Consider the following 8448-nt stretch of genomic DNA (forward strand, 5'->3'; position numbering starts at 1 on the left):
GGTGTAGTGTGTCAGAAGTGAGAGACTTCTATTTATAATAAGATGAATAAGTCCTGGTGATTTAAGCACAGCATAGTGACTCTAGTTAGCAATACTGTGTTGTATATTTGAAGTTCGATAAGAGAGTAGACCTTAAAAATTCTCATCAGAAAAATTGTAACTATGTTCACTAATTGTAGTAATCATTGCACAATGTATACACATGTCAAACTCCTTATACAGCTTAAACAAATACAGTGTTCCATGTCAATTGTATGAAAATGAAATTCTTTAAATTCTCTGATGTTCTCCCATTCTCTATGAAACCCAAATTTCAGATCTATATCTTTTTTCATCTCTGTGTAAAACTTCTTTTTATAAATTCCCACTTTTTTTGTGTCACAGGAAGTCTTTATTTGAACATAAGTTTTGAAGGGTAATTTTGCTGGATACTGAATTCTAGGTTGGTAATGTGTGTGTGTCATCTTCACTCCACCCCTGCATTTCAAATGTTTCACTCAATTCCCTTATTGTCTGGGTGAGTTCTGAGGAGAATTCAAATGTAATTCTTTTTTTGCTCTTCTGTGGTTAAGGGGTTTATTCCTCTGGCTCTTTCAGGATTTTTTTCTGCATTTGAATGTGATATGCCAAGGTGTAGGGGTTTTTTTGTTTAGTTTATTGGTTTTTGTTTTTTTGTTTTTTTTGCATTAAACCTGCTTGTTGTTTTCTGAGCTTCCTGGATCTGTGGGTTAGTGTCTGACATTAATTTGATACAAATTCTCTACCATTATTTCTTCAAATATTTCTTCTGTTCTTTTGTCTCTCATTGTGATGTTTCCGTGTGTGTGTGTGTGTGTATTTTTAAAAAATTTTTATTTATGTGGCTGTGCTGGGTCTTAGTTGCTAGGTGCGGGATCTTTAGTTGGGGTATGTGGGATCTAGTTCCCTGAATAGAGCTCTAACTGAGGCCCCTGTTTTGGGAGCACAGAATCTTATCCACTGAACCACAAGGGAGGTCTCTCCATATGTATATGTTAAACCTTTTGTAGTTGTCCCACAGTTCTTGGATATTGTGTTTAATTTTTTTTTTTTTTTTTAGTCCTTTCTCTTTTTTATTTTTTCCCAAAGTTGGAAGTTTCTCCTAAAAGAACATCAAGGTCAGAGATTCTTTCCTCAGCTGTGTCTTATCTTTCTTTATCCATTCACATATAATCTGTAAGCATCTATGGGTTTAAAGTGGGTTTCTTGGAGACAAAATATAATTGAGTCATGTTTTTAGATCTACTCTGGTAATCTTTCTTTGAACTGGTGCACTGAGACTATTGATGTTTAATTTATTGATATAGTGGAATAAGTATCTAATGTATTTGTTACCATTTCCTATTCATTGTCTTTGTTCCTGTTTTAATCTTCCACTCTTCTTTTTATGATTCTAATCGAGCATTTTGTATGATTTCATTCTCTCTGCTTTGTTAGCATATCAGTTGTACTTCTTATTTTTTTTTTTTATGTAGTTGCCCTGGCATTTACAATATGTTTTTACAGCTAATCAAAGTCCACTTTCGAATAACACTGTATGGCTTGACAGGTAATTTGAGTATCTTCTAATTTTAAAAAATCCTCATTACTTTCCTCCATTGTATCATTGTTGTCATTCATTTCACTTTTACAGAAAAATACATACTGTGTGTGTGTATAAAAACGCACAATGGAGTACACTGTTGCTAGTGTTATTTTGAACAGTGTTATCTGTTAGATTTGAATAGGCTTTTTCCATAGAAGACATGCAAAAGGCAAACAGATACATGAAAAGATGCTCAATATAACTAATGGTTGGAGAAATGCAAATTAGAACCACAATGAGCTACCACCTCACACCTGTTATCATGTCTGTTATGAAAAAGACAAGAAATAAGTGTTGGTGAGGATGTGGAAAAAAGGGACCCTTTGTACACTGTTGGTGGGAATGTACATTGTTGCAGGCACTATGGAAAAGAGCATGGAGAATCCTTACAAAATTAAATAAGGAACTACAATATGGTCTGGCAGTTCCACCAGTGTGTGTTTATCCAAGGGGGCTGAAGTCATAATCTCAAAAAGATATTTGTACCCCATGTTTATTGCTGCATTATTTACAATATCCAAGAGGTGGAAACAACCTAAGTGTCCACTGATGGATGAATGGATAACAAACATGTATATATGGAATACAATTCAATATTATTCAACCGTAAAATAAGGAAATCTTATCATTTGCAACAACATGGTTGGACTTTGAGGGCATTCTGCTAAGTGAAATAAGTCAGACAGGGGGAGACAAAGTTGTCCCTCCATTTCTGCAGAGTATTGATTCCAGGAGTCTCTGCACATCCTGAAATTTGTGGATGCTGAAGTCCCATAGTCATCCCTCTGATTCTGAAGTTTCACATTTGTGAATTCAACCACAGATCATGTAATGCTGTGTATTTATTGAAAAGTATCCATATGTGAGTGGACCCATGCAGTTCTAACCCATGTTGTTCAAGGGTCAGCTATACTACCTGATTACACTTACATGTGGAGTCTTTAAAAGCAAACAAAACAAAACAAAATACCCCACCAAACTCAGATACAAATAACAGATTAGTTGTGGCCAGAGCTGAGAAAGTAGATTGGATGAAATAGTTGAAGGGTGCCTTGGATGAAATAGGTGAAGGGTGCCAGAAGCTACAGAGTTTTATTTATAAGATGAATAAGTTATAAGGTTATAAGTTTATATATGGATAAGTTATAGTATGAATAAATCTTTTGCAGTTGTTCCAGAGTTTTTGGGTATTCTGTTTTTTTGTTTTTGTTTCTGTTTAATGGAAGTATACTTGATTTACAGTGTTGTGTTAAGTTCTGCTGTACATCAAAGTGATTCATTTATACATACATTATTATTTATGTATTATTTACACCATGGTTTATTATAGGATATTAATTATAAATCCCTGTGCTTATACAGTTGACCTTGTTGTCTATCCATTCTATATATAATTGTTTGCATCTGCTAGTCCCAAACTCCCACTCCTACTCCCCCACAACTCTCCCCCTCCCCATTGGCAACCACATGTCTGTTCTCTGTGTCTGTGAGTCTGTTTCTGTTTTGTAGATAAGTTCATATGTGTCATATTTTAGATTCCACATATAGGTGATATCACATGGTATTCGTCTTTCTCTTTTTGACTTCAACTAGAGTATGATAATCTCTAGTTTCACCTATGTGGCTGCAAATGGGATTATTATTTTTTTTAATGGCTGAGTAGTATTCCATTGTATATATGTACCAGATCGTCTTTATCCATTCATCTCTTGGTGGACATTTAGGCTGTTTCTTTGTCTTGGATATTGTGAATAGTGCTGCTATGAACATAGAGGTGCATGTATCTTATTTTTTTAAATCTTTAAAATTTTTATTGGTTGATGTTTAATTCTGATGTCAGGTGACTAATTTAGTCGATTATCTTTTTTTTGAATTTTATTTTTTTTTATACATATATATACTAATATGTATAAAATGGATAACTAATAAGAACCTGCATGTATCTTTTTGAATTATAGTTTTTTCTGGATATATGCCCCAGAGTGGGATTGCTGGATCATATGGCAACACTATGTTTAGCTTTTTGAGGAACATCCATACTGTTTTCCATAGTGGCTGCACCAGCTCACATTCCCACCAACAGTACAGGAAGTTTCCCTTTTCTGCACATCCTCTCCAGCATATTATTTGTAGACCTTTTTTTTTTTTTTTTTTTTTTTTGCGATACACGGGCCTCTCACTGTTGTGGTCTCTCCCATTGCGGAGCACAGGCTCCAGACGCACAGGCTCAGTGGCCATGGCTCACGGGCCCAGCCGCTCCGCAGCATGTGGGATCTTCCTGGACTGGGGCACGAGCCCGTGTCCCCTGCATCAGCAGGTGGACTCTCAACCACTGCGCCACCAGGGCAGCCCCCCATGTAGACTTTAATGATGGCCATTCTGTGCTGTTGTGAGGTGGTACCTCATTGTAGTTTTGATTTGCATTTCTTTTTCTTTCCTTCCTTCCCTCCCTCCCTCTTTCTTTCTGTTTCCTTTTTTTTCTTTCTCTTTTTCTTCCTTTCTTCCTCCCTTTCTTCCTTCTTTTAGTCCTTTTTCCCTTTGTTTTCCAGTTTTGAAAGTTTCTACTACGAGAACATCAAGCTCAGAGATCTTTCCTCAGCTCTGTCCAGTCTATGAATAAGCCCATCACAGTCATTCTTCATTTCTGTTCTGGTGTTTTTGATCTCTGGCATTTCTTTTTGGTTCTTTCTTAGAATCTCCATCTCTCTGCTTACATTGCCCTTCTGGTCTTGTATGCTGTCTGCTTTATCCACTAGCAGATATTAATTAGGATGTTAATTGTGATTCTTATATATTCCCAATATGATCATTCCAACATCACTGTGTTATCTAATTCTGGTTCTGAAGCTTTCTTTGTCTCTTCAAACTTTGTTTTTTGGTGCACTGCAAATGTTCAGTAGAATCCAGGGTTGCAAAATAGTTACCTCAGTTATATTGTGCCCGTACAATTGTTGTTTAGGTGAGGAGATGGATTCCTAACACTTGGTTCTCCATCTGCTGTACATCCTTCTCTCTGGCTGTACTGGAGGTTCTTTTTGGAACACTTAAATATCATTTCTTTGTCTGCTGTGTGATGAATTCCTCTGGGCCAGTGTTGGCCACTCACCTGTCCTTACTTTCCATTAGGACTTGCATCATTTGCATCCCATGTAGTTTTTCAGCTGGGGGTGAAGAGTGCTTGATGCTTCATGGGATGGACATGACTCTGGTCTCAGCTTAAAGAGTTAAGAGGTAGCCTGGATAAGATGAATGGCAGCTAGAAGAGGGCTTGACATCAAGTCTCTGTTCAAGTCATATGAGGAACGTTATCTTGTGTGACTAGTGTTTTAGTGCCATTGCCGGTGGCACCAAATCACTTCTCTACTCCTTCCTCCTTTCTTGACACTTTGCCAATTTGTTATTTCTATTACTCCCATTTTCAGTCTGATGCTAAGCTAGAATCTATTCCCTACCACCTCTCTAAACCACTTACCTCGTGTGATCATAATACTGTTTTCCCTATAGTACTTACAGACATTGTTATGTTCTCAAATACGCAGGTATCCTTTAATATTTCTTGGACACCAGCTATCTGTTCCAGTCAGATTTTCTGGGGGCTGGACATACACTTCTGCACAGTATTGCAGGTCACCAGGAGATGTGGGCCTGGTAAAAGCAACTGACAGAGGAGTGAATTGTAGAACTCCCTTTTTGTCTTGGGCCTCAGCCAGTCCTTGTGCTCTGTACTTGGTGAGAGCAGCTGCTTCCTCAGTGTGACCCCAACTTCATTTCCTGAACACGATCCCTTGGACTGTTTCCTTCACGTGTCAGACATACAGTTGTGACGGTGTCAGCACCACCAGTGGAGTCAACAAGAACTTCACCATCAATTCTTTGTTTTCAGGTTCTTGGTGTGGAGTCAAGAATGAATAGAACATATCTGAATAGAACATATCTGAGGATGGAGTGTTAACAGATGAGGACTCCCAGGGCAGGTTCATCTCCTGAGAAGGCCCAGCCCTGTAAGATGTGTGTCCCAGTCTTGAGAAACATTTTTCACTTTGCTGAAGAGCAAGTAATAAATAGGGGCCAGAAAGCATACACATGTGGGGCATGTGGGAAATAATTCTATTTCACTGCAAACCTTCAACAGCACCAGAGGCAGCACATTAGAGAGAAACCTTCTGATGTGATGTGGGGGGAACTTCGTTTTTGAAGAGCTGCACAGTCTATGCAACAGGGAATCTCTCTACCTACATGGAGATTGGGAAGGACTTCATAGCCAACATGGGATTTCAGCAAGAGGCCACTAATACCAGGAAGCAACAAAACAACATTAAGGAGTGTGAAGCTGTTTTTCCAGTGAAAAAGGTCATCACAGCTGGGGAAAAGGCAAGAAAGCCTCCAGCCAGACAGAAATACTTGTTGAGGATGAGAGAGTCCTCACTATTGAAGGGTTTTGTGAGTTCAGCAAATGTGGGACAGCCTGCACCCAAAGGACTAACCTTATTCAACACCAGAAATTTCACACTGGAGAAAAGCCTTATGTGTGCAGTGAATGTGGGAAATCTTTTATCTAAAGGTGCCTCTCATTCTACATCAGAGAGTTCACACTGGCAAAAAGGGCCGTATGAATGCAATGATTCAGGAAAATCTTTTATCTGCCAGTATGGTTTCCTTACACATCAAAGAGTTTACACTAGAAAAAGGCCTTATGAGTGCAGTGAATATGGGAAATTCCTTTAGTTGAAGCTATGACCTCAGTAACCATAGGAAAATCTACACTGGAGAAATGCCTGGTAAGTCCAAAGAACGTGGAGAATCTTTTAGCTGAAGTTCAACCTCATTTATCATCAGCATTCCCACTGAAGAAAGGCCTTATAAATGCAGCAAATATGGGAAATTGTTTAGCTGAAACTTCAGCCTCATGCAATGCCAGAGAGTTTACAGTAATGAGAGGCCATAGAAATGTCGTGAGTATGGGAAATCCTTCAAGCATAACTCGAGGTGCTTAGCTCATCAGAAAGTCCACACTTGGTAAAGGCCTATGAGTGTGCTGAGTTTGGGAAATCCAGCCTCATTCAACAATAGGAAGTTCATACTGGAGATAAGCCTTTTAAGTGCAAAGAATGTGAAAATCTTTTAGCCGGAAGTTCACCCTCATTCAGGACTGAAGAGTTCACAGTGGAGAAAGACCTTATGAGTATGTGGGAAATCTTTTATTTGAAGCTTCAGCTTCATCCAACACCAGTGTGTTTACACTAGGGAAAGGACTGAGATGTACAGGGATGCGCAATTTCTTTAATAGAATTACACTGGAAGAGAATCCCTGTGATGGGGATGTCTACTTGAATTGCCTCTCATATACCTGGAGGTGTGTCTACGGTGGGGAGATTCCTCATACATCCCAGGTATATGGGGAGCTGTAAGGATCTGAGTTGCACTTTCTAACGTGCCCGTGTCTCTTAGCAGATTTATATTGGTGCCAGTTTCTGTGGCTACAGCGATTTCACCTCTGCCACCTGGCATGTCTAAACAGTGTGCGTTCGTCCTCACCCCATCATGTTTAGGGAAGCCGATCTCTGCCCCCTCACCATTTGTTGGAGGAAAGCGTCAGTAGTCTTAGCTGTTCTGGGATCCTTATTCCCTTCTCTCTGATGATGTTAGGCGGGACCTGACCCAGATTTGGCCGAGATACCGCAATTTCAGTTCTGTTCGTGGCTTGCTGAGAAAGACTGCCTTTTCAGGTAAATGTTTCATGTGATACTTCCAGCCTCCAAGTCACCAACCTGAGAATTTTCTGTCTCACAGTGCCTTGGGGTTTGCAGTAAAATAGTGTTCAAGCTGCCTTTGATCTTTGTGTTTTATTCACTGTGTGAGGTGGTTTCAAAATAGAATTTGGCTCTGCCAGTGTTAAGGGATGAACAGCTTTTAGGGGAATTCCATACTTTTTCTCAGAGGTGAGATAATGATGGAAGAATATAGCTGTCTTTCCAGTTTTGGCCTAGATCCAAAAGCTGCTCTCTTGGGCCACATTTTTGCCCAAGGCTTCCTAGGAAGGACTGTAGGATTTTGTGTTTCTACTTCTGGGCTGGATGCCAGGATTATTTTGTGGGCTCAGAAAACATTTTGAGGAGGTGGGAAGATGTTGTGACTATCAGTGCTTCTGGGAGCAAAATGAATCGCTTTTCTTGTTCACATAATGCCCATTACTGCTGCTGGGAATCCCTACCCCAAATACTGCAAAGGAGGCATGTATCCTGATACCCAGAATTCAGTAGGCTAGTGTCACTGTAAAAGTACAGAGGTAAGGGGGGGCAATCATTGGTACAGAAACACTTGATTAATAGAGAGTGGAGACTGCAGCCACATAGATGGTATGTGTCACTTATAAAACTGTATCCACAAATGTTCCAGTGATCGTGACTGTAGGATCAACGTGCACAGAAGCTATTAGGACCTCTAGGCATGTTCATCTTTTTTATTTATTGTCAGAGAAGTTTTTGTGTATTCCTGTAGCTTCTGTGGGATGTTCACCTCAAGGCCATTGATGCACAAGGAAGAAAACAGGCTTAGATAAAAGGGAGATCACTTAACCCAGTCGTGTGGATTTGGGATGCAGCCATCATTCCTGGTGACTGAGATGGAAAAGAAATTCATTGCTCACCAATATTTGCTGCTACTGAGGCAAGTCTTCCCCTCTTTAGTTTATCAGGAATGAGAGTCAATACAGTGTTGCCCAACCTGATTTTATGAAGACAGTGGAGGTCTCAATGTTATTTTGAACGTTGTAAAGCTTTTGTCAATATAGGTGATGTGTAATGAACTGCAGTTGTTTAAAGTGTAAAATTATTTTAGACATACAT

The 8448-nt window shown here is 39.4% G+C and overlaps 1 long non-coding RNA gene across 1 annotated transcript in view; it reads left to right on the forward strand.

Annotated features, from left to right (window-relative positions):
* Window positions 1-8448, forward strand: part of LOC137215389 (uncharacterized) — a 44867-nt gene that overhangs the window by 9595 nt on the left and 26824 nt on the right. The gene's annotated exons all lie outside the window — the stretch shown is intronic.

This window comes from Pseudorca crassidens, chromosome 20, assembly GCF_039906515.1.
Source record: "Pseudorca crassidens isolate mPseCra1 chromosome 20, mPseCra1.hap1, whole genome shotgun sequence".
NCBI classification, from domain to species: domain Eukaryota; kingdom Metazoa; phylum Chordata; class Mammalia; order Artiodactyla; family Delphinidae; genus Pseudorca; species Pseudorca crassidens.